This window comes from Corvus hawaiiensis, chromosome Z (assembly GCF_020740725.1).
Source record: "Corvus hawaiiensis isolate bCorHaw1 chromosome Z, bCorHaw1.pri.cur, whole genome shotgun sequence".
NCBI classification, from domain to species: domain Eukaryota; kingdom Metazoa; phylum Chordata; class Aves; order Passeriformes; family Corvidae; genus Corvus; species Corvus hawaiiensis.
Window position 1 is genome coordinate 49,132,325 of NC_063255.1, and position 26,038 is coordinate 49,158,362.

The 26,038-nt window shown below is 37.6% G+C and overlaps 1 long non-coding RNA gene across 1 annotated transcript; it reads left to right on the forward strand.

The window, feature by feature from the left end:
- Positions 1–427: 427 nt before the first annotated feature.
- On the forward strand, positions 428–5,871 carry LOC125320577. The gene is made up of 4 exons (XR_007201192.1): positions 428–643; positions 3,384–3,466; positions 3,985–4,123; positions 5,480–5,871. It is a non-coding gene; the product is annotated as an uncharacterized LOC125320577 (long non-coding RNA).
- Positions 5,872–26,038: the final 20,167 nt, after the last annotated feature.

The window sequence follows — 26,038 nt, forward strand, 5'->3', positions numbered from 1 at the left end:
GAGCGTGTCACCCTGCATGTAGAGAATGTCACCATGAAGGGCTGGAACAAAAAGGATGTTCTACAAGATTAGAATTAGTATAGCATCTTAAGATCTACAGTTTAGAAAAATAGGTTTCATAGGTTTTCTGATATTCTTGTTCATGGTTTCTTACTGCTGACTGCTATGTTGCTTCTATGCAACACAAGGGTCTGGATCCATTTTTGTATTCTTCTCATTGTCCTATAAATTAGCAAGAAATAATACAAGGAAAAAGGAGGTTATAATTTTGCAAGGTATCTTGTGCCCAGCTGCTCTAGAAAAGTGAAACTCAGTCAGACAGAAACTGAAGCATGGTTATATTAAAAAGGATTTGAGATATATTCATTTATAATTTGCATATTTCTAAATCTTCTATTCTGTACTCATATTATCATTCTAGGAACTTACATCACATGAAAATATTATATTACACATCCTGAAAACCAAGCCACTGACCTTGTGAAATGGCTCATTTTCTCCTGAAAGAAAATATTTAAGAAAAGTTACAGGGGCTACATGAAAGACAGCTGCCAGCACCAAGTTTCTTATTTACGATAACAAGGGGAGACCTTCATCACATGCAGAATCCAGCAGGCTAATATGAACATGCAGTAAATGTTAGGTAAAGTATATTATGTTAGAAAAAAGACATTTGTTCATTTCACATCCTGAATGATGCATGATTTTATGATGCCATTTCTCAGTCTTTGCATTTTCCTTTTTTTTCCTCTAACTTCCAACTTTTTTGTCAAAGGAAATTATCAAGTGACCTTGAAATCTGCACTGGTATTTTCCTGGCAGAGAAAGAAGCTCACTTTTCTCATTTGCAAAAATGAATAACAATTTGATCATTCTTAAAACTTCTAAAAGGTTAATTATGCTCTCTCCATGAGCACTGAATAAAAACCTGCTTTATCTCTGCCCAAATGAAACCCACAGGGCTCTCATTCTCTCTAACTCTGCCTGGAGATGAAATCCTGCAAGCTGTCAATTAACTCCTATCAGCTCATAGATCTGTGTGAGCTGCAGATGATTTTTTCATCTAAAAACTATGACAGCTCTCATTTGCCCGAGCTGTTGGGTGACTTAAAAAAATTCACAGCAGGAAAGTGTTATCTGACTTTGGGCTTGCTGGAGAGAAAAAGAAAGAGTGAGAAAGCAGGAGGCAGAAAGGTCCTGGGTTATAGAGAGTTCATTTCTAGCTTTAAGATTTCCGTCTGGTTGCAAAACCCCACTTGAACTTGAATTGCATGTTTTAAACAATAATAGAAACTGAGCATGGACATGTACCACAGAGATGTTTCCTTGAGTGTTTGGGTTTGGTTTTGGGTTTGTTTTTCTTGTATTTCTGCAAAATAACAGTCAGCCACAGAGGGGATGATACTGGCAAATTACAGAATTCGTAGAGCAGGCTCCCCAATGTGAAGTATTTAGCCTGCTGGTATTATTTCCTGGTTGAAAAATGGCCTTTTAATTTGGAAGTCAGAATAGTACTCTGAAAAGGAAAAAGTGAGACACCATAAGAGTACTGTTCCACTTACCTTGCAAGGTGGATGCTGCTTCCAAATGAATAGAGAATGCAAAAAATTGCACTGAGCTTTTGGTGATCACTATATTTCTGCCCACTTATTTTATTTTTGTATCGTAGGGTAAGTTCTTGAAGAGTCAGCTACAATAACTTGCAACAAAGCTGCTGATGGCTCTGTTTGTGTTAGAAACTGGAGTTAAAGTAATTAATTTTAGATCTATTATAAAGTGATAGTGTTACAACTAGCACATGCATGGGACATGAAAATCTGGGTTTTGCTCCTGGCCCTGCTTTGACCTGTGGCAAGGTGATCAGTCTCCCACTGTGATATTACTGGGGTGGCTGTAAATATCAATGCCTACTCTTGTAGACAGACAAAAAACCAGCTCAGTTGTACCTCAACATCCACTGCTAGACACTTAGATCATTCAATTTGCAACAGAAATGAGCAATGAAAATTACAGATCTTTAATGGAAAGAAAAAAAGAATTGATCCATCTATTTAATTCTAAATTTCTGTTAATTAAAATGGAAGCTCTTTGGGACAGACATAATGAGACATTATTTTGGAAGTTTTTATTTTAAAAACTGAAAGAAGGCAAGAGTAAATTCATTACTCTTTATTTGTGAGAACAATTTGAGAGCTAATTTTAAAAATAAAATTAATCCTGATGTCGCTCCACATTTATAATATCTTTCTTTTCTGTGTCCACCTTTTTCAAATTTTCCTGATGTGATGAAACTGTCACTAGGTAAATCGTTCTCAAGATTAGTCACTTGACTGATCTCAGCACAGGACAGGATGAATTTTCCACCAGAAGTGTCTGAGTTGTAACAAACTTTTACTCTGCAAGTACTAGGAGAGTCCCACTGTTGTTAAATACACCAGGATTTCATAGCAGTTCTAATAACACTAATAAATGAGAGATTCCTGGACAGTCTACAAGCCTAAAATCAGACTCAATTGATTAACAGAAAGGGGGAATCAATAGTGAAATAAAGTGAGCTAAAAGATAACTATATTGAGAATGACTTTTGAAAGAACAAATGTACCTACAAAGCTGTCTGTTAATGTGGTACCTGATTTTGGGGAAGGTACAGGATTCCTTTTTAGCCTTGCAGTTTATCTTAAAAAATTATTAGTATAAGTACTCTGGTGTTTTTGGCTGTAACATAATTACCACTGTGGAATGAAATGATGTATCTTTTATTTTTGACAAATTTCTGAAACAGACTTCAATGCGATGTATTAAAACATCTCCATGAGGCTTTATCTTCTTCTCATGAAGCTGCAGAACAAACCAACTGTCATGGAATACATGTTGTTTATAGGGCAATATTCTTCTACTTCTTTGAAAAGAACTAATGAAGGCTGCAAATTCACAATGATTTAATTACATTTTAAATGCACCAAGAAGCTGTAATGAAAAGATTTAAGCATCTTAATTATGCTATCAATATTAGCTGATGCAGAGAGAAAAGGAAAACCTACTAGGCAGTAAGTAACTTAAATGGCTGAAATAATGTGAAATATTCAAGTATTATCTGATTTTGCTTTCAGGTTCTAAAAAGAAACCATAGAAATTATCAGAAATTATTAAGATTCTCTATAGCAACACATATTTTTAAGTTTTCAGAAAAAGTCCTGAGACTTTCTTACAGCTGAGAGCACAATATCACTTAACAATGTTACAGTGTTAGAATAAATATTAGAAACTGGAATGTAAAATCTCCAAACACTTAGTAAACTATTACGGTTTTTTATTTTTTTCACCCGTTAGTCTGTGTACAAAGAAATATCTATTCTTACTTTTTGTCTGTTACTTTCCTCCAGGTTTTGTGTTTTCCTTCCTTTCTCTTCGTTTCTGTCACAGTCTCTCCAGTTCAATGTATTTGTCCCTGGCCACTTTCTTTGAGGTAAGCATAGCTTAGTTTCTACCTAAAGTAATCAAAATTCAGAAAGATCAGTAGTTTTTAAAATTAATGAACTAGAAAAGTGCCAGGAAAAAAATAGACTAATATGGGAAAAACATCAAGCACTTCAAAGAGATAAGTGTTTAAAAGTTTCATCTGCCAGAGGTACATGGCTCATCACTGTGATATATGCAGCTCGTTAATTAATGGTGTGATTTTGGGGTCCATCAAGTAACCAAAATCAAAGGTAGCATGATCAGGACAGTTCATTCAGCTGAAGGAGGTGTCTTTAATCAGTCTGGGAGCAAATGGACTGGCTGAGTGCCCAAATGGTTCACGGGAGACTCAACAGGATGGTTCACGCCATGGGATAAGCTGTGCCCTCCAAGAGAAGGTCTGACTTTTGCCTGATGTTTTAAATGTCAAAAGGAAAGAATGTGTACAGGGAACAAGGGAGCTGCTGTTATGTGGAGACTAATACCCTTGTTCTGTTACACATCTAAAAATTCTCCTCATTACAGATGAAACAGTGTCACTCTGGAGTTCTCAGTGTGCTGTGTGTGGACAGAAAGATGTCAACAGCCAATATCTGAGAATGGCAGCTCTACTTCCCTTGTCACCAGCGTGCCTCAGTTCTCCACTGAGTCACTGGACTTGCAGGTAGGTTCAGCTGTTATTTCCAGACACTTGCAGGACATTTCTTCAATATTAAATGTAGTTGGAGCTTCTGGGCAAAAAAAATTTGAAAAGCTCCTGGCAGCCAAAACTAGTGTCAATCTACTACATAACTTATCCTATGAAATTAGCACTTTCATGTGCTCTTATCTTGAGAAGTGGGGCAGAATTTGGAAACAAGGCTTATATTCAAAATTTGCTGTAACAGGAGATGCAGTGCATCTGCAAAGCCCTGCACTTACATACACCTGCCAGGTGCAAATGTGGACTCCTGAGAAGGTTTCAAATGCTTACCAATACTTGCCAGTTCAGTGTTTTTAGCTTTATGTCAATGCAAAACCATCCTTTATGCAGAGATCAAAAGTGCTGGTATATATTCAAGTTTTTATTTTGAATTTGCATACCATTTTTTTAAAATGCAAAGTAGGAACATAGGTACCCCTTGAACATTTCTGCAAGTGCTCATAAACAGAACTAGTAAGTACACTCCGTTCTTCTGCCAATGACAAACTGGTTTTCCTAATTTTCCATTTTTCTTGTTCTTACTTTTTTTTGTCTAAATCACTCTGATTTCCAGATAATGATTTATCCAGATAATGACTTATGTAGTATTCCATGTTTCTAATAAATAGCTAGACTTGTGGAATGTTTTAAGAATGTAATCATGTTGGTAATGTAATCACATTACATTTCTATCCAGTTTCCATTATAACCAGGAAAAAGTTCCCTTTGATTTCAAGGACAGTTATATCAGACCAGGAGCACTTAATTTTTTAAAGCAATGTTAAGTGCTGCTGTTCACTGACATTGTTTCCCAAACACCAACGATTGTTCACTGACCCAGATGTGAACTTGTTTTTTTTCTGCCTCTGTTTATAGACACCCTTTCTCTGTTGTGCTTATCTGCCCTAGTCAGAGACTTATTTGACTTGCTGGGGAGTTGTGATGGACCAAATTAGAAAGCCTGTGAAAATTTTTTACAGCTGAGTATGTCAAAATCAGTATTAAAAAAGGCACAAAATTAATATTTACATAGATCAGGGCCCTCTACTTTACATTCCTGCGATTACTCAACTGTTGGAAAGAAGCTTGTTACTTGGAAGGGGAAAAAAACGGAGCTCACTTTGTAATGCCCAGAGTTGGGAATGGATACCATTCTCTGCAGCTCAGCACTTCAACGTGACAAGGCGATGCACTAAGTTTCAGAATATTCATGGTCTTTTCCAAATGCCTGGCCATAATTGTGAGGAAAGTTCTCTCTTGCAGGACACAGAGACCCTTTTGCCTAACAAATGAATCTCTTTTTTTTTTCCCTTTTTGTTTTTTCTTTTTTTTTTCAAGCTGACAAGCCTGTGAAAGCTGGAAAGGAAACAGAAACAAAACAGAAAGAGAGGCATTCCTATCTGCAGTCTGCTTCAGATGTAATGATTATGATTATAATCAACAATGACTTTTCACAGTAAAGTATTTTTGACCACAATTGGGTTCTACGTGAACTTGCTCTTATACACATAAACACTGTTAATGTGTCACAGGAAAGATCCATGATTTTTCAAACTTTCCATGCCAGATGTGTTTGCAACACAGTCCCAACACTAAAAAATGTTAGGTATACAATGATACTAAAGACCAGTTGACTTCAGAAGAGTTGTTTTGCCTGTGTAAACAAGTTCATGTTTTTTCTTCTCAATTATTCATTTCATGCATGTTCAGAATAATTAGGGGCAAATAACGCTCTCCGGAAATATATCAGTTCAGAAACCAAAGAAGCCTTCCTGTGTCTTTTGTTCACATTGCAACCATTTTTAAATGATCTCTGAGCTTTCTAAGTGAAAATTCCAGAAAAGTCAGAGCCCACTACCAAATAAGTACTTTTCAGTCCAAACTCAGCACAGAATGTACATTATATCAGGAATAAGATAACGGACAAAAAAAAAAAAAAAGTATGTACTCCCTAGTGACAGATGATATGATATCACCTTCAAGATCTGTCTTGTTTTCAGAATACTGTAAAACTGATCATCATATGTGGTCAAAGCTCATTTGTTGTCTTGAATTTTTGGAGGGTTATCTTCAATTATGAGTGTTTTCCCATGATGCAAGTGACACAGAAACAGCCTCTGTGTGGGGAATTGTCTAAATCCTCCACCACTGCCTGTAAGGTAGCAGTGTAAATCAATCAGTGGAGAGTTTCATGGTAAAGGTATGGATGAACATTTAGGGTTTCTTTTTTCTCCTATTAATCTTCAGACCAGATCAGTGCACACCTGATCCTGTATGCTCACCAAAATGTATTGAGGAACAGATCTGTTGATTGTGCCCTATGCTGGTTCTATGAAATTACCACACTTATCCAAAATATATTTACTGGACAGATATATTTTAAAACATATTGAGTGAACAGTTGAGCTGACACGTTTGAGTAATGATCTCCAGCAGGAAAAAGGAGCGGAGTGGAGGTGAGCACTGAGATCAGACACCCACTTGGATTAGATCTGCCTTTACATCACTGCTCTTTTTGCAAATATCAAATCACATCTGTACTGGTAAGTGATGTGTATGACTGGCTTGGAAGCATACAAACCAAAAAATGTGAAAATAAACCTGGTCCTTTCACTGATGCAGAAATCTGTGCATTTAGAAACTGCACATTGAAGGTACATGACAGCTTGTGAGCTTCATAGATTTGTGTCCCACTCTCATTCCATTTTCTGTAGACTGGTATTTATAACTTCAAATATGAAGAAAAAAGTTTTCAAGAAAACATTTGATGGATAAATGTCTAAAATAATTGGAATAATTTTTGTCCTGAAGTGCATCAGACTGAACAATTTTCAACTTGAATGTCAGGAGATTCTTTGCTGAAGTGCTCAATGCCTGATCAGTAGTTGCCTCTGCAGTTAGGTTACTGATAACAGCAGATTAATCACACTGATTTGGCCTGACTTTGTGCTCAATTGATCATACTTATTGCCTGCTTCTTCCATCTTTTTGAGATGATTTCAGGCAAATCTACTGCCTGAAAAATATAGGCTTGTATCACTGTCCAGACTGTGGGGATAGGGACAACTTAGAAAGCTATATGCTCCATGCTCAGCAAAGTCAATTGAAGACAGAACCCTCACAGTTCCATATTACAGCTGTTAAAGCTGCAGTGGATGGTCATTCTCTTTTCTATACACCTTAAAGCATTTGAATGCCACAGGAGTTGCATCTCCCTTCTCTGTCTTGCACTTTGGTTTGGGATTCTGTTTGTTGAAAGGCTGATGACTGACCACAGAAAGTACCTTTCTCCTCTGCTGAAAAGTACATAGATGATTTTACTGCACAAGATACCCCTTGCCCACCAGATATTAATACACTTGTAGGCAGTCACTGTGTGACATACACGGTTTGACATTATACAGAGCTATCTGGAAGGGTTTTTTTTAGCCAGAAAATATGTTATAATGGATTTCCATAGCAACTTTCTTGCACAAAGGCTATTCCATGTGTGAAAGTATTGTCTTTAAAGAATAGGGAGTCTTACATTATATTTAGACTAGGACAAAGATAAATGCAACAGAGAGGCAGCACGGCCTCTTGGAAATTGTTTCTGTGTAGGCAAGAGGAGAATGCCATGCAGTGCTGTGCAACTGGACATAGGCTGTGTTTTGTGCTGTGCAGAAAATTGATTGCAGACTTCTGAGTACCTTTACAATAACATTTGCTGGCAAAACCATTAATCTGACTGTACTGACTATTGTGTAACACCTACCTCTTCAACATCTGTGAACAACACATATCATTAAATTACTGTGCTGTAAGAAATACTGTTAAAAGCAAATTTTAATGGTTATTTCTTAGCAGCTCTGAGGGAGCACTGGCAATCATATTGCTTCTTCATGGGAGCAAGATGGCTTGAATCATTCAAAGAGGCTTTGCAGCAGTGGAAGATAGGTTACTGAATTTAAATGATCCAGTACAATCATTAGAATTCCTGAAAATGTCCACAAGTCATTGCACACAGGTATTTTCAGATTACCCCTTGAATACAGGAAGATTGGCAATGAAAAAAAAAGAGATGGATATGAAAAGACTGCTAGGCAGCCTTTCTCTGTTACAATAATAGACCCAATTCTGGAGTTGCTAACTACTTTTTACTGCTATTTAGCAGTTACAGCTTCAAGAGAAATAAACAGCACATACTAAGAAAAGCAAACCATTGTTGCATTCATGACCTTATACCAAACATCCTTCATACTGAGCTCGACTGACTGGCATGCAGATTTGTTTCATAAACAAAAAGTAGTGTTTTCTCTCTAAACAATTCATTGTGAGCAATTTGTCATTGCAAACAGCTTCTGGCAGTTGACCAACTCCTTTCAGATAATCCTTCTTTAAACCAACTGGCCATTAAAATCTTGCCTCCCAACAATGGCACCAATTCATTCTTAATGAATAATTTGTCTGGATTACTGTATTTGCTGGATGAGATGGAATGAAGCTTGCATGTCATAAGCAAAATTGTTAACACTAAGTTATCATTTAATTGCCCTTCTCCTCATCTAAATAATCCTGGGTCATTTTCAATTCTCTTTTTTTCATGGGCTGCAACTGAACCCATAGCATTTATAAGGCCAGAGGAATGTGTTTGACTGGAGCTATTGATTAGGTCTTACACACACATACCTCAGATTTTAGGTCATTATTTTCCTTTTATTGTGTGGAAAAAAACATAGACCAGAGAAAAATATGTTCACAGATACAGTGAATGATTATGATTTAAATTTAACACAAAAATAGGGAAAAAACATGCAAGCATCACAATAAACGTAACATAATGAATATTTGAAAACAGGTAAATAGACATTATGAGTCTACTAAGTTAATATTTGTGAAATGTGGAAGTACTAATTACAGCTTGGAATAGAAGAATATGAATATTCACATTTACACTACATTCTTAAAAATCTTAAAATATGGCTTCTATTTCTTTCTTTTGCCCTTTTTTTTCTCTCAATTAGTAGATTTTTATTTTTCTGTTGATGGCTGTAGGTGTGTTGAGTGAAATCAATTTATATTAGCTGTATGTGTCAACTATGTCTGAAAAAAGACTGTTAAAAAGAAGGAGTTGGATTGAAAAGTAGAACAACTGGAATTGAACTCATTGTCATGGTGATCAATTTTTGTTCAGCTTCCTGTGTTCTCTGTGGTCTGAAAGAAGTCAGCTCTGCAAGGTGTGACTCCATTTTCTCATCTGAAAAATGAAGACTTTTTGATCTCCCAGGTGATGTCTGATGCTAACCTCATTGGTTTCTATGAAAGCCATAGGTAATTCAGAGATGAGAGCAACAGAAAGGTCTATAAATAAGATAAAATAAAATTCGTGAAGGAAGTATTGATTTTAGTCAGGACTGATAATATTTCTTGTCAATACTGACATATTAGTTTCATTTTCCATTATTTGTAAATGTTTTAGTTAAGCTAAAAAAGTATAGCCTCTCAAAAAGAGTTTGAGAGTTCTTATTTATTGGACTATAACCAAGTTCCAGTGGCTATGTAACTCCAGGGTAAGTTACAAAATGTTATATTATATAAATATACACAAGAGGTGTCTTTTTCTGTTTCAGCCTTCTACACTACAGAATCAAGAACACAAACATCAGAACTAGGAGAGGATGTGAACCAGAGATCTCCCCTTGTAGAGAAACACCTCTCATTGGTTGTCCGTTCCCTTGTCAGTGCCTCCAACGCCACAGCTTTGTTTACGTACTTTTAAAGAAACAAAAATGGCTCCTACGCATGAAAGGTATAGTGCCTAAGATAATTAAGGCTGTTGTAATTTTCAGACTTCTCTTCCATGGAAAGTTGGTAAGTCAATAAGATTTTGGAAGGCCAAAGGGCTGAAGATGAGGTCAAGCCCAAATGTTAACATAGTTCTTCTGGTCTCATTCATTAATAATTACTACGGAATGGACCAAAGTACCCAAAAATAATTCCATTCTCACTGCCAAATACTACAGCAGTGATTACAGGCTTGATTCTTGATACATTAGTGTATCTGTACCACAGGGACTATATTTTTATCCATGTCCATAACCCTTTCTAGCAATTCCACAAGGTATCTGTAACAGAACAGTCAATCAAAAAAGATCCAGAGAAAAGCACTGTCTTAAAGTGCAAGATAGCCTAAATGCACTTTCAACAAGTGCTAATTCTCAGGCCAAATGGCAACCACAAAGCTGCTGGAGCTGGCAACAGGGTTCACCAGGAAGCCAGTTGGCATAGTTAAAAACACCTTAGCTACAGTCTCATTGCTGGGGGAACTACAGCTTCTTGGATCAAGTGGCACTAATGTATCTTCATGCATAAGCAGTCTCAAAATCTTTTCCTTACAGTCAGCAAAATCTACTGTGTGACAAGCACAGTTGAGAGCATTTGATCCCAGAGGAATTGCACAGGATCCAGAATGAGGATGTGCAAAGAAACATACAGTCTTGATGCATTTTTTCTACTTTTCAATTTTCTTATATATTCCTGAAATTAAAGACCTTGCTATTAAATGGACATAATGTCTGTGGATATGGATGCATAAACGCATATCTATTATGTGTATGTATATATATATATATATATGCATAAGCACATGCATACCCATACACATATACATAATTTATATTTATGCTTAACTACATATGTGGCTTTTTTCTGCTATCCAGATTACAATCCTGCATGCAACAAGACTCCCAGAAAGACACTATAAGGATAATTCTCTAAGAAAAAGTATCCAGTATGCATATCCAGGGCTAATTTCTTCCCTTTTTCCCTGAGAGTAGGAGCTCTATGATTTTGTAAATGATGTGGAGCTTTTTCTCTTATTTATCTCTGTTGCTAAAGTTATTTCAAGGATAAAAAGTGTGCACTTTTATGCATATTTATGCAATGTCATTGAAGGTGATGGTTTACTTAAAGATAATTGTTAAGGACAATTGAAAACTTTTTATGAGCACAATCCCCTTCAAAATAGAATGCACTTATAACTTTTATATCCAAACACAGTCAACTGACAATTCAGAAACAATTTGTAATAAAAGCTGATTATCAGGTAGTTTGCATCATGTCTCTGTGTGTTTTAAATCTCCTACTTCTTTCAGCAAGATCAGTCTTTGGGGCTAATCTCTCCCACATGAACAGTGCTATAAAATTGCCTTCACTACAGAGCAAAAGAGAAATTGTTTAAGTAAAGGTAGAGACTGTATAAATCATAAACCACTCTCTCAGATAAAGGCCATTAGGTAGGTCTGTGTACAAATTTGACACTTTGTTTCCTTGCCTTTGACAGCCGTTTAGAAAGGCTTAAATATACAAGATCTGACTAAAGCTTTCAAAAATTCATCATGGAATATTTGTTAACCTTGTTCACTGTGATAGCTGTAGAACAAAGATAATACTCTTCAAATGGAGATAAATTACAGTCTTTCAAAAGATTATCACCAGTCTTAATCGAGTTTGCTCCTACAGCTGAACGGTCAATGACCTTGTTACTTGCACAATAAACATACCTGCTGCTTTACACTTACAGGGAGCAGTTTACCCCAACCAGGCTGCTGAGAATAGCTCCACAGGTTTGCTATGGTCCTACTTCTGCAGATAAGTTAGGAAATTCTGCTGGTTGAAGGACTTTTAAGTAATCTTTCAATTACTTAAATACCATAATTCGTGAGACTTAGTTAAATTTCTAATGGAGCTTGTGCATACAGATAAACTGTTCTACAGGCATGCTGAATGCTCAGCAGATGTAAATCAGCATGGCACTGGAGATCTCCAGGGTGCCATACCACATCTACTCCCACTTCAGCTGGGAGGCTGCCCAGGCAGCTGGTTGCCCTTACCTTCAAAGAAAGGAGCTCTGAACAGATAGTGAGGGATCTTACATATGTAGCTATGTGCCTTTTCAATGACCTCTTTTCGGTTTTGTTTTATTTCAGCTAAGAGTACTCACTCCTACACCTCCTTATTTGACATAAACATTTCAGCACCCATTTTTCATATTATAACACATTGGCTTGACAGGAACTGCACTGCAGGGATTTGGCACTCAAGCCAGTTATGCCCTGGCTCTCTTTGTTTGCAGAGATGCTGAGGTGGAGATTAGATTTTCATGATCTCCTAATGGCATTAAATCCTCCACTGTATGAGTTCGGGACTGTCCATACCAGCCCATATTCAGCAGAATCAGATTAAACATCACAGGTTTAATACGCAGTTTTTGCAGAGAGAGCACATTTCTTTTTTTTTTTTTTTCCTCCTATTAGCAACATGACCTTTATTGGAATCAGCACCTCTTGATGTTGCACAACGGCACAGCACGGTAAAGGATGAAGCTGGGGTGAAGGAACAGCTCTGTCTTCTCTGAGGCTGCCTGTGCACTAGTGGGCAGAGCTGTCTGAGTACAGTTCAGTCAGTCCTGACATGAAAGTTAAGCCAAGGCCACTGTAAGATGAAGTATTTGGCATTATAACCACTACATACATTGGAGCTATGAGACTCTATGCTTTCTTCTCCTCTTTTTAGTTTAATAGCTATTGGGTTTACTGAGTATTTTTTTCATATGTTTGGAGGGGATAAAAAGGCCTGTTGTGAATGCTTCTGAGTGTTTCAATGTCTCAGTGACAGTGAAGGTCACCCAGCACCACACAGAATCCGGGCATCAGCAAAGACATCCTCAAAAATGGAAGAAAAACCCCAAAACCCACCCCCACCAAAAAAAAAACCCCAAATTATTTTTGAACATTTTTTAAAATTACACCCGAGAAAATAATAATATTTTGCTCTCACCCTAGAATTACAAAAAATATTTCAAGGAAAATAACAATAATAAAAATTAACTATTGTCACATAGCCTGATGACGAACCTTCATAAAAAACTGAAATCATGTTTTTTCTGTTTGATGTTCCTGTGCCCTCTTTCATATCTAATTGGTCTCCCCCTTCTCACGATTTCTTCTGCTTTTCTGATTATTAATCTGTCTCTGCAACATTTCCTTATACACTTCTATAGCAGGCTTTGAATAAAAGAAATAAAAAATCCTTTGAGGCCTTTCATTCATTTACTCACCCTGCTGCTACATGAGTTGATTATCCCAGGAAATGGTTAATGGTCCTAAGTGTTTTTATACACTACAGCAAACCCCAGGATTTGACTGTTGCTTTTGTAAGTGAGCTCATGTGATTTTGTTTTTTTAGGGGAGAGGAAAGAGTCTGTTTTAGTCATATGGCTATGAACTGAGCTTCATTTTCTAAGAAAACAGCACATGAGACTTCCTTCACAAAAACAACAGTAAAACCTTAGATCCACAGGGTGGGTTTTTTGTGGGTTTGACACAAAATTGTTTTGCATAACCTCAAACTTATGCTTACAAGGCACAAATATGACAAAGCTAAGCAGATTCCAGTATTTATCTTTTTTTAGCTATGCCTTTGGGTCAGCTAGGTTCTGCTTTATGAAGAGATAGTTGTGAATAATCTCTTCATCCTCCTTCCCTTGCTTGATCTGTAAAACAGCTCAGGGCCCTTGGCAGGACTGCTGTACTTACAGAGGTCACCATTACTTGACTTGTTTTGGTTTGTAATTACGAGCAAACTCCACTGTGCTCTCTGGGTCTGAGGATTAAACTGGATTTCATGGCACACATGCAAGCACAACAGCTTCATGCCATCAAGGGAGTTGGGGCCATGGCATCAGTCACAGGCCACTTGTTCAGCTGCCTTCCCAAGCTCACAGCCCCATTCCCCAGCGTAAGAATCATTCACCTGCAACACTCTGGCTCAGGAACTGCATGGAGCCAAGCAGTCCATCCACAGCTAGACTTTGCTGACCCTTTCAGGCCAGTGACAAACCTCTGATGCGCTACTTGAGGACTAAAAAGCTGTCCTAACACAGGGCTTCTGAGGGCATCTTTGTTGTAGGTTTTGGCTTGCAGATTTAGCCTGGTGAGGCGCTTTAACACTCACATAAGTCTGTGCAAACAGGATCTTGCAGACCCTAGCTAGGCTTGCAAACACAAATTCTGCAGGTATCTGCAGGCACATACATACTTTAGATATGCATCCAAATCAGCTACGCTGGCTGTTCTTTTAAATTTACTCACAAAGGTCTTGAGAAATTAGGTCAATTAATTTTACAGAGTAAAAAATCTGAGTGTTTTCAATTTTCAACTGAAATCTTCAATTTGAAGAGAGACCTCACATTAACAAGGAGCTGCTAGAGAAGAAAGCTTTGTTTTCTTTGCAGAGATAACTCTGAGGACTTCCTCAGAGTACATCTGGGCACTATGACAGCACACTATTGAATACTAGTGGATAAACTAGAAGAGGGAGTGAAAAGAAATTGTGAAATCTTGTGTAGTGGTCAGGCTTTTATTATGCTGCATATCTATTGCTTGTGACGCCCAAGTTTCTGCAGGTTTCCAACCTGTACATTCTCTTAATCAGTAACCATAATAGTGCTATTTGTTTGCACTCCCATATAAGAAATTGAAATGGAGACTAGAATTGTCTTTGATCTCCTTTACTCTTTCCCTATAATTTATTCTCCCATTGTTATTCTGTATGAAAGGCTTGCTACCTTGCTACAACAAAGTATTTTGGGGCAGGTCATATGCCTGGAGGGTAGGAGTCAGTGATTTGCTGTCACCCATAATCCCAAGGGAGCGGGTCATGGCCCAGGCCTCAAGTTCCTGCCACTTTCTGGACAAGAAGTTCCATCATAAAATACAGGCTGAGCACTCTGATTGTTTTAAAGAGTCACAAATACATTGCACATGTAAGCGCATATGTTCTCTAAAAAAAGACTGAGCGTGTGAATTTGATATTTGCAGGTGGGGAGTTATGTAATTGTCAGGAGACAACTGCATGCAGAAAGACTGACCCCCTCTCAGCTATTGCAACTCACAACAGGTTAGACAAGCTACAACACGCAAGGTTCTTCTGCATGATTGCACATTCGACCTTTCAAATTCTAGCCTGAAATGTCAGTGATAAATATTTTTGTTTGTTATACAACTCTAGTGGTGTAATTTTCTTGCTACTATTCTTTGTTTTTATTATTACATGTGGTTAACCCCAGGATTCTAGAGGAATCCTTGCTTGTTGTACTACAATGTTAATTTTGCTTATCGTGCACATTTTTCCTTTTGCATAACTCAAAAATAAGGCACAGTGAATCCGCGGTAAGTAGCCACAGTTAAGAAAGAGCCTATGGCTCCACAGAGTTGTTTGTTCAAAGGATAGCCAGGACAAAATTGGTTTGCAGAGCTTTTTCTTTGACAAGAAAGCATTCTTTTGCAGAAGCATTTTTGAAACCTGGACTGTAATCTGTCCCATGGAGAATGCTTGTTTGCTTGCTTGTTTGTTTGTTTGTTGGTCTTGCTTCCTTCTTTGCTGCTTCATCTGTTCATCTCTTTCCTTACTCTGTGTCTTCTGCTACCTGTGCAGGAAACATCACCCCTTCCTGCTGGGAGAATGGGAGAAAAACCCCTTTCCTTCACTGAAATTTTCTTACCAGTAGGACATCTGGACCATGCTAGCTTTTGTGTAGCATTCAAGTGGTTAAATTAAACATGAGCTGGAACTTGAGAGAAATTATGTAGAAATGTTAAAGATCACCCCTAGATCTTGGATAACACTTATTACAATTTTCTATTGTCACAATCTATTTTAGGCCTTTCCCAGTCCTTCCAGAAGGGTGCAAAGCAAACTAAAATTCTCTCACTGTATTTGTGGCAAAATTTGACTATTGTTCATGGGTTTCTTCTTGAACAGTACCAAAAAAATAAAATTACCATATCATGATCCTCAAGTACAGATCCTCATCTGCTACTAACATATCTAGCTAGACACAATTTTACATGAAGACACAGCTTCAACATTCCTTGAATCCTTGCAAATGCAAATGATAAACTATTTACCAAACCAGCCAATAAAATTACAGAAACCTCAGTTTATATCTATAACACAAGAATTACTGTATGATTTTCAGCATGGACAATTTATAGGAAATGCATAAATTGCGTTTGGGATAGCCTGATTGGTCATATTACATAAAACCTCCATATACCAAACACAGTGGTTCACTCAATAAGTTTTCCTGGGAAAATATTAACATTATGGCTTCCTTTCTTCCACCAGTGTCAGCAGTGTTCACCCCTACCTGCATTTGCTCATATGCAACTATTTTAAATGTTGCAGAAGAGAACACATAATACCAAAGAGAAGTTGTCTCCTACTTCTGTGCTACTGCAGTATCATATGGTTTTAACACACTTCCTAAACAAAATATACATTTTCATAACTATGACTACCACTCTAAGATCAACAGGTCAAGCATTTTATCAACAAAGTGACAATGGAATATCAGTAGAATCTAATCCCCCAAGGTGGCAGAGTTTAAAGGCAGTATTTTTTATATATCATGCCGTATTTCTACCGAAGGTGCCTAAACTGGAATATTGGACTTCAGTAGGTAAGTCAGCCTGTTTAAGTACCTGCTTTGTCAGGCAGAACCTAATTTTCCTTGTTAATTTGGTAAGTAATGCAGAGAAAATAGCCTTCTAAAACTAAGTGCTTTAATTCAGGGTTTTTTTTCCAAATTTTATCATGGCACCTCTTCCCCAGATTACTTAGGGCCAGATTTTCCTAACAGCAGACAAATGCCTGGGGTCCTAGAGAAGGGTCCTTGAGTGGGCTGCATGGTGTGCCTTTGGAAGGCCTGGTGGGAGCTAGGCACATCCCAAAAGGGTGCAGCACAACCAGCACACAGAGCACAGGAGTTACCATCCTAGCTGGACAACTGGCACTGCAGCCTTGTTCTGAAACTCCAGACTGGAACACCCTCCTGTGGAAGGCTATCTGAAAGCTTTCCTTTGAGGCTCATTTATCTCTCTTTTAAATAGGAAGTATACAACTTGCACAGAAAGCAATCTCATCAGTTGTCTCTCCAGCCAGACGGAAATTAAACCATCACCTCCCTCTTCTTTTTCACCACCCAAATCATCAAATGATAGGGCATTTATGGTGTCTGGCACTCATAAGCCTTCTTGCAGCAGCTATTTTATTTAAAAGAAAATAATGTAAGATTACCAGGACCACAAAGTGGGAACAGATTGTCTAGAACTTCTTCTGATTCTTGCTTCAGGTGCTGTGCATATAGGCATGGAAAGGGCCAAAGATAGACACGATGGAAATTATTAAACTGACAATTTTTTTATATTTGTCCACAAAGGCAGAGCTAGAAGACTGTCAGAATACATAAGTGCATGAAATACTAATGTTAAAAAGGAGAAATATAAACAGGCAAAGCTAATTGCAAACTGATGAGAGTACTGGGGAGAATCAGAAGACATTTAGTCAGAAAGAAGGGAGGACAAAGAAAAAGTAGAAAACTGAAAAAACAAAAAAGCAAAAAAATACAGAAAAGCAAAGCTATAGAGGCCAAAAGCTGTAAACAGCAAGAAAGAAGCTAAAGAGAACAAGAGAGCAATTAAAATATTTATTTGAAAAATTATCAGGCTATTAATGATTTCACTGTTAAAATCATGAATGGCTTTGTCTGATAAAATGAGGCTTACATCCACTTATTAAGCAAAAGAGCAAATGTGGATCATAATGAAAATTACATCACCTACTCTGTGGATAATGATTCCATTTTTTTCAAAAGTTACAAGAAAATTGTTGAAGAAAATTGAAGAAACACCATTTCACCCAGTGATTGTTAAAACTCACCTGAAGAAATTATACTGAAGTTTCTTTTCTTGTCTTTCTGTCTCATATACTGAAAGGGGAGGAAAATTACCATTCCAGGTCCTTAGACTGAATAGCATCCATCATAGACAAGTCTGTCTATGATGCCATTGAATCCAGGAGGTGAGGAAATCATGCCACAAGCTTGAGTTTCTACATGAGCAGAGCAAGCTCCATTGCACATTTTTCAGTGTATTTTCAATTCTACTTTTCCTCATGGGCAAAGCACAGAAAATTTGAAGATGGCAGATACACTGAGCCATTAATTGCTGTTTCAATTACTTCTTGTTCAAGATGTTTCAATAATAGTCTTGTAAACAGCAATGTGGAACAAAAATTCAATTCTGGACATTTCATTGAGAAAAAAATGGAGCAAATCAAGACAACAAATTCTACTGCAGTATTTTTAATCTTGACAAATGCTTTAAAGACCCACTGGGACTTTCTCCAGATGAGATCTCCAGCATAGTTTTGTTTTCCAAAGAGAAAAATCCCCAAATTGTACTTGCTATTTTAATTATTGTTAATTATTTACAGTTATATTAAAATATGTAAGATAATAATGAAAATCCTTAACTAATAAACAATAAATTAAATATAGCTATATCAAAATATGATCTACAAATAAACAGTAAAATAAAATGTATTTGTATTTACATCAATTATACCTTTGTGTTATTCATTCATTAGCTTAGGGATAAGATGAATGTCCATTGAGTTTGAGAAAACCTCCCCCTCACATTCTGGAAAGCTCAGGATTCAATGCCCAGCAGGATACTCTTGCCTGACATCCAAGTCACACTTTTTAGGAGCCATGCTGAGAAGCACCTCTGGCCTTTGCACATAAAAGTGAATTATATTATTCCTGGATTTTATAAAGTCTTCAGAGGAATTTCATTTGGGACTAAAGCATGCTGACTGAGAGAAACCAGGACAAAGAAGAAGCCACAGAATTTTCAGCAACTATATAAGGAGTCACTGAAAAGACTTTAGCATCCTTGCTCGCTCCCTCTGAAGCATTTGCATGCCTACATTTATTGGGAAAAAAATAATAGTGTTTGTTCTCATACAAATATAATGTTCATCTGGATACTCTACTCTTTCATAGCATTTTTGTTCTCCCCAAGACTTTGCTGATTCATTGCTCTTATTTCTAATAAATTAACATCTTCTGTCCTGACTACACTTCATGGTGTAAGAACTGGGCTGCCACTTATTTCTGTAGCCTTCCTAGTATCCATAATAGCTCCTGCAGAATTCATAACCACCTTTTATTCTACAATTTGGGGAAAACAACAATATGCGGAAATCTATTTTTGAAAAGTCATAACTGTCTATTAAACTGGAAAACACCACCAGAGAAAATTAATCACAACTTTCCTTGATACACCACTTGTGAATTAATTTATTTAAAATGTATGTTGCTTTTCATCAAACAGCCTTTAATTAATAAAAATCTTACAAAGTATGCTGGGACATGATATGCAGATTTTCCCTATATACATTTTCTTCTAGGTTTACATGACACTTTTCCTTAGCAGTTCTCCAGGTTCTTCATCCCAAAGGTAACCACTGCTTCTTTTACACCAATGAAGCTGAAGGCAATTTTTTCATCTAAATATTTGAGATGTCCTCCAAACAGCTATGCCCAGGGGGTTTTTTTGTTTGGTTGGTTGTTTTTTTTAAAAGTATTATTATTATGATGTAATTTCCTGCTTGTGTGAAAGTACAAACAAGCAGCCAAGGACAGACGGAGGGAAGAACTTCTCAGCTTGTTTCACCATCAAACATGCAATGTAATTACAAGCTGTAGTACATACAGGTTACTCTGTCTTTTAACTTCAGCGAGGCAAACACGAGATGACATCAAGTTGTGATTTGAAGCACTGAAATAAATGTTATGACAGCAGACACTGGACCGTTTTCTATTTTAGTCTGTATGGTAAAGGGGGTACTTTGTCCGCTGACAACATGCAGGTGAAATGGCAGAGCAGGATCAGTGTCAGCATATGCTGTTTATTAGAGTGCTTCCAGATGTGCGTTCTTAGCAGCTGCGTTTTCTTCCATGTGATCAGAGGTCAGGAATCCCTTCAAATGACAGCAGTGGGAACCAGTGCTGGCAACTGGCACTGTTAAAGCAAGTCTTGATGGAATATAGGGAGATTAAGATACTGTTGGAAAGACATCACTGGAGATTTAGGAATTGCCCACACAGAGATGTTTTGGAGTCATCCTCAAGGCGAATTTCACATCCTAGTTTTCTATAGGTTGTCATACTCAGGTAACAATCAGTCTGAAAGGAAATAAGTTCAGTTTCAAGAGCAGTTTCTGACAATAAAAGACTTGACTTTGCAGAAGTTTAGCCTACTAGTTTCTTCCACGTCCCATGCTGTACATTCATCACTCTTAGGGGCATGCCACAAAGTCCTTCTTATCTTTGTAAGTATTTAGCAAGTCTGCAAGTTTGTAAGAGAACGAGCTGAAGATTACAGGAGACTTTGCTGATTTTTTATGATGTGCTATTGCCAGACCTCCTTCAGGAGTCTGTGAGAATCTGTTAACAGGAAAATTCATAATAGGCAATTTAATGAATAAGGGGTTTTACTGGGAAATACTACATTTTCTGATTGAGTATTAAATTTTAGAGGATTCCAAGAAGTCTGGAGAGTTACCAGGAAATAAAATAAAATGGAATTAAATAAATAATTCAAATCAGTAAGAGATGAAGGTACAAAATGAGGTCAAGTCTGGATTGAAATGTTTAACATTGTTTAAAGAGCTCCATCACTAACTCTTCCTTTGACAGGCTTATTCCTATAGCAAATATTTTCTGAAATATTTCTTTCCATGTGGTACTGCCATATGTTTTATATTGCTTAGTTTTCCATAAACAGAGCACATACACACATTTTACAGACTATTGATCTTTTTCCTGTTCTGAACAATGTCAATGAGAGTTTTTTCCCTGACTTTTATGTGAAAGTTTTTGGGTAGTTTTTTTTTGTTTGCTGTTTTTGGGGGGTTTTTTTTAAGACTGAACTATATCATGTGCTGTGGGGATGTTGGTACTTTTCTAAGCTATTCCTTACAGTGACTATGTAGAGTCTAATAGACTTTCTTGTTTGGAAGCAGTACTTCTGTCAGTCATCTATCCCAAATGCTCATTTCAGTAAATGAACTCTACCTAGAAGTCTACTACAGTCAATAAGTGAGGTCACCTGGGGTACCTTTCTGTAACTAGTCCACATCAAGGCCTTGCTCATCATTTCTTCATACACTGAGACCACCAGTGTGAATGCTTCCACTTTTACCACAAGACATATAAAGTAGGATGCGCTTTTCTGAAAACTACATCTTGTAAGGTATGCAATTAAGCAAGGTGAATGGCAGTCATGAATGTACCTCTGAGCAGTTCTAATGTTGTTGTCAGATACACTTAACCAATTAACAGTTGGATTTTGTTTGCTATAATGTCAGCTTTCCTTAAATGTATGTCAGAAGGTTAAATCTGTACTATGAGGTCCATATGCCACTCCTGCTGCTGGAGACCTCTCTGCCCTCTTAGCTGCTGGCTGATCCTCTCCAGACTGGCGTCACCTTGCAGCTGGAGCCAGCACAAGTGCTTATGTGCTTGTGCCGTGAGCTGGGATCAGGAAACTGATACAGCTGAAAGACAGCCCAGCACGAACTGTCTCCATGCATTTCAGATGGATCAGTTCCCTCAGCCGCTTTTAGTCTCTGCTTCACAAATGCTGCTTCTGGCAGGCTGCTGGTCAGCACAGTGGAGGGAATGGGCAACACAAGGCGTGCATGGGAATGGTTGTGATTTTGGCAGCACTGCCACTTTACAGGTGCCTAATCCTGCAGCCTGAGATTGTCAATAAATGATGAGGCTTCATGACACAGGAGCTCCATGGATTCTTTTGTCTTATAAATTAGACATGACTGAATATTTCTGTATACTACTGGTACACAACTTATAAATAAACTAGGTATGGAAACACACAGGCAATGCAGACTTAGCTGTAATTTGCCAGAATTGCATTTTTCTCCTTTCTGTCTCTGTTCATAGCATTAAGTCATTCAGTTAAGCCCCCTCTTTATTAAAGTAATCTCTTCTTAGTTCTACAGGATAGCCTTTCCTTATGACTTGTTTTAATGACAGAAACAATATAGAACAAAGATCATATATGGATGCAGGATCTCCTTTGTCAAGATTATCCCAGGTAATGCAGAGGTGAGCAATCAATACATGTGTTCAACAGAGAAGATTTTCATCATGTACACTTCTACTAATTCAAAAAAGTCATCATGGTAGGGAAACATCTTCAAAAAGGGAAAACTGATGGATCCTGTCACATTCTGAAAGGATTATGTGCAATTAGTAGAACAGTAATGAGAAGGTTAACATTTATATTACTGTATATTTCTCCACACAGACTATCTAGCTGATCATAATTGGAGGATTGTTATCAGTGGAACATTTTTACAAATGCTTTATTTCCCATGACCTGTCCAGGTAAGACCAGTAAAGCTCAGTTGTACTTTAGAACAGAATTTTCCATTACAATACCATCCTAAACCCTCCTTTTAAGACCATGTCTTTCACCGTGCTAAACCATGATGATACACACCATAGAACTTGCACTTCATAATTGTTCTAATAGCAAATGGTAGTCACTGGAAAACAAACAAACACACCAACCAAACCAAACAAACAGAAAACAACACCACCCACAGTTGCAAAATCTTATATGAACCGTTTGAATAGCATTTGTCTCTAGCAAATGTCACTGCAATGAAAGAAAAAATGGTGCCAATTCATACAACTGATTTTAACCACTGTTCCCAATGGGTGAAATGTTGATATGGCCAGGGAGATGTCAGAGCTGGTAGGACTACAGCAGTGCAGTCCACTGGGATGTGAACAGCTTCCACCATCTAAACAAATCCCTATTTCATGTTGATTCAGCTGCTCTCGAATCCTCAGTTTGTTTTACCTTGGTGAGGTCTAAGTTTTAGGACCTTGCCTAGAGCAATGCTCTGTTTACATGTGATTTTTAAGTGTTGGCTACTAATTATATTGTACTTGAAGAGACCTGAACTCAAAAGATCTTGAACAAAATTTTATGTCTCTTTTCATCTTGCCATGCAACGGTAACAACGCAAAAAAACCCCCAAAACTGTTGCTTGTCATGGTTGATAAAATAAATATGTTTTTCAATCCATTACTGATATAGTGCTTTCAACAGAGGAGTGAATAATACCAGGTGTTCTGTGGGATAGAGACATTGTACTCACATTTCGTTTCATAGGAAACCGTGGAATAAAGCCATGTTTGCACTCTATAGCTGGAAACAAAGAAGTGTATACTCTTGAAGTGGCTGCCTTCAGTGTGAAATGTGGAATGAGAGAGGCTTTGTTTACTGTGAGGAATGTCACTACCAAGTTTCTTAATCCTTTGTCAACACCGAGCTAATTCAGCTTGCATAAAGACAGGGTAGGGCAATGAGTAAATGGATCAGTTACATTCTTCTACTATCACACTACATTAACATTAGAGTTTACAGGTTGCTCTGCTGAAAGGGCTGTCTAAAATTTATGTTTCACAGGGACTTTTTTGGCTAAATCTTTGGCAGACTAAGCTTCAAGAATATAAGGAAGCAACAGAACATGTCTGTGAAACAAACATGATGCATTTTGCAATGATCTCAGCTATGCAGTAATAGCAATTAAAAGCTAAAATACCTCAATGGTCACTACAATTAATGCCATTAAAGTAATTAGGCCCAGCAACTGTAGGGTCAAATAAAGACAGCTTTGTAAATGACAATATGGCAAATGAAAATTACAGACATTTTCATCCAAATTATATTCCCTAAATTATCATTTTAATACTAAATAAATAAAGCTCTGATAATTCAAAGACAGATTACAGATGGAAATTAGCGTAACTACTTGCTCCAGAGTTGGCTAGTGTTAAAATTTAAATGTAATTAATAGCCTTTACTCACTGTATCTGGTTATACGTGGTGTTTCTCATTTACATTCCTTTGCAAGATGCTGACAGCACTAAACATCTGAGAAGAAAGATCTCATCCACCGGAGAAAAATGGTTCTTCATGTTATAGTGCTTATAATGGACATGGTTGCTGCACTGTTCTAAGAATAATGACCAGAAAAAGGAATGTGGGAGAGAGAGGCTCTATGCTGTTTTCTTTTCAGTTTTGTGTTCCAAGCCTTTCCTGGAGTCAACGTGAAATGTAATTGCTCTTTTGACCTCTATCTTCTCTCTCCCCAGGTCTGAGGAAGAGCTACACTGGTTGATTATTGCAGGAATGAAAGGCACTCTGACCTTGCCCACCAAACGCCTTGCTGCTTTCAATGTTGCCCATTATGCTGAAGGCAGGCAACTCCTGGAGAGAGGCTGAAATCTACAGGAGCGCTGCTCGCTGGGCAGGCTGCCAGCAAGGGCTCCAGCACACACGGGAAGCCAGCTGGGGGAGGGAGAGGGGGGAGGCTACATCAAAACATTGTTAGCACAGGGTATAAAGAGCTCTCAGATGCTGATCACAGATTGCTTCTTCATTAATAAGACTTTACATCATCCACCTGAAATGAAAAGGAGCAGAGCGTAAGGGAGAAAGAAGAGTACAGTGATAATGTTTCTGCAGTGGAATGCGGCAGTCATTAAATTAAAAAAAAAAATTTAAAAGGCCAACCAACCAAACGAAAAACCTGAGCCCAAACCCACAATATTCACAAGAATAGAGAGATTGTTGCTGTATAAGGATCTATTGAAAATACTCCTCCAAGGAAAACAGGTCAAATATTCAGTTACTATAACTATGCTAGATTGGAAAACATTCACTATAAAATCTTCCATGGAATATTTCTGGAGCTGTAAAAGGCTGGAAAACATACCAACTGGCAAACATTCTCTATCTTTTCATGTAAGTATGCTTTCATATTTACATACATTTCAGAAAACCAAAACCTCAGAATTATTTGAAATTATTTCCTATTACTCTGACTGGAACTTTCATTGCTCTAAGCCAGCCACAACGACTGGCTGAATGAGGTTTGTAATTTGACCTGAAGATAATATGAAGACTGAGGTGGAGCTCTTGAAGGGCACTGATAGTTTGAAGACAGCCCATTTTAAATGAAGCTGTCCAAAAAGATGTTCAAATAACATGGGCATTTCATTTAGAAGATGAGTTTATCCCAGCAGGGTCACTAGTATTTCAATGTCATTATGACTTGAAGACTGCCTAGTGACTCATACAAAATGAATTGGTGCTCTTTTGTTTGGTGGTTTTTGCTTTTTTTTGTCTCAGTCATTTATCCCTATCACAGAAAAATTCAACTAAAATACAGGCAAGAAACACACATGTTGTTTCCCCAGGCTGATGCAAGGACTGGGTGACTGCTAGACCTCTCTCACAGAAGTTAATGCTGCTTGCTTTAGGATGGGAGAGCCACTGCCTTAGGATGATAAACATAGCACATATCATGGATCCAGGGGATAGGGGTGATGACTGCTCCTTGTGACAGCAGGGCCAGAATATGCTGGCAATCACTGCATTGCCTCTTGCCATTTCCCTTCTCTATTCCAGAATGCAAGGCATGTGCTGCATCTTCACGGGCACTTTCTGCCTTGAGAAGACAGTTTTATCAAGTCACTGCTGCTCAGAAAGAGAAGCCCTGCACCACACTGATGCTGTGCTGCTGATCAAGAAGCCTGGAGGAAGAAAGCCAAATAAATTGGTTTTAAGTCATGACCAGAACTGGGAATACATTCCCCTCATTGCTTAGGGCAGAGTGTTTGGACCAGCAAAGGAGAATCTATCAAAAATCCTTGCACATAATAAAAATAGTTAATGATGTTTATTTTTAGAAGGAATGCTGCCTATCAAGATGGCACACTACATTCCACGCAGTTATGTCTCTAAGGGAGCTCCACATCATCAAATTTCTGATTCCTTATAGGAACTTGTGACTACAACCAATATTCTCATTTAACTATTTTGTGATAAGTAAAATGGACTGCACACCCCAAACCTTTCACAATGAGGCTTGTTTTCCATTTTTTAAACTTCTAAATCTTTTCTGCAT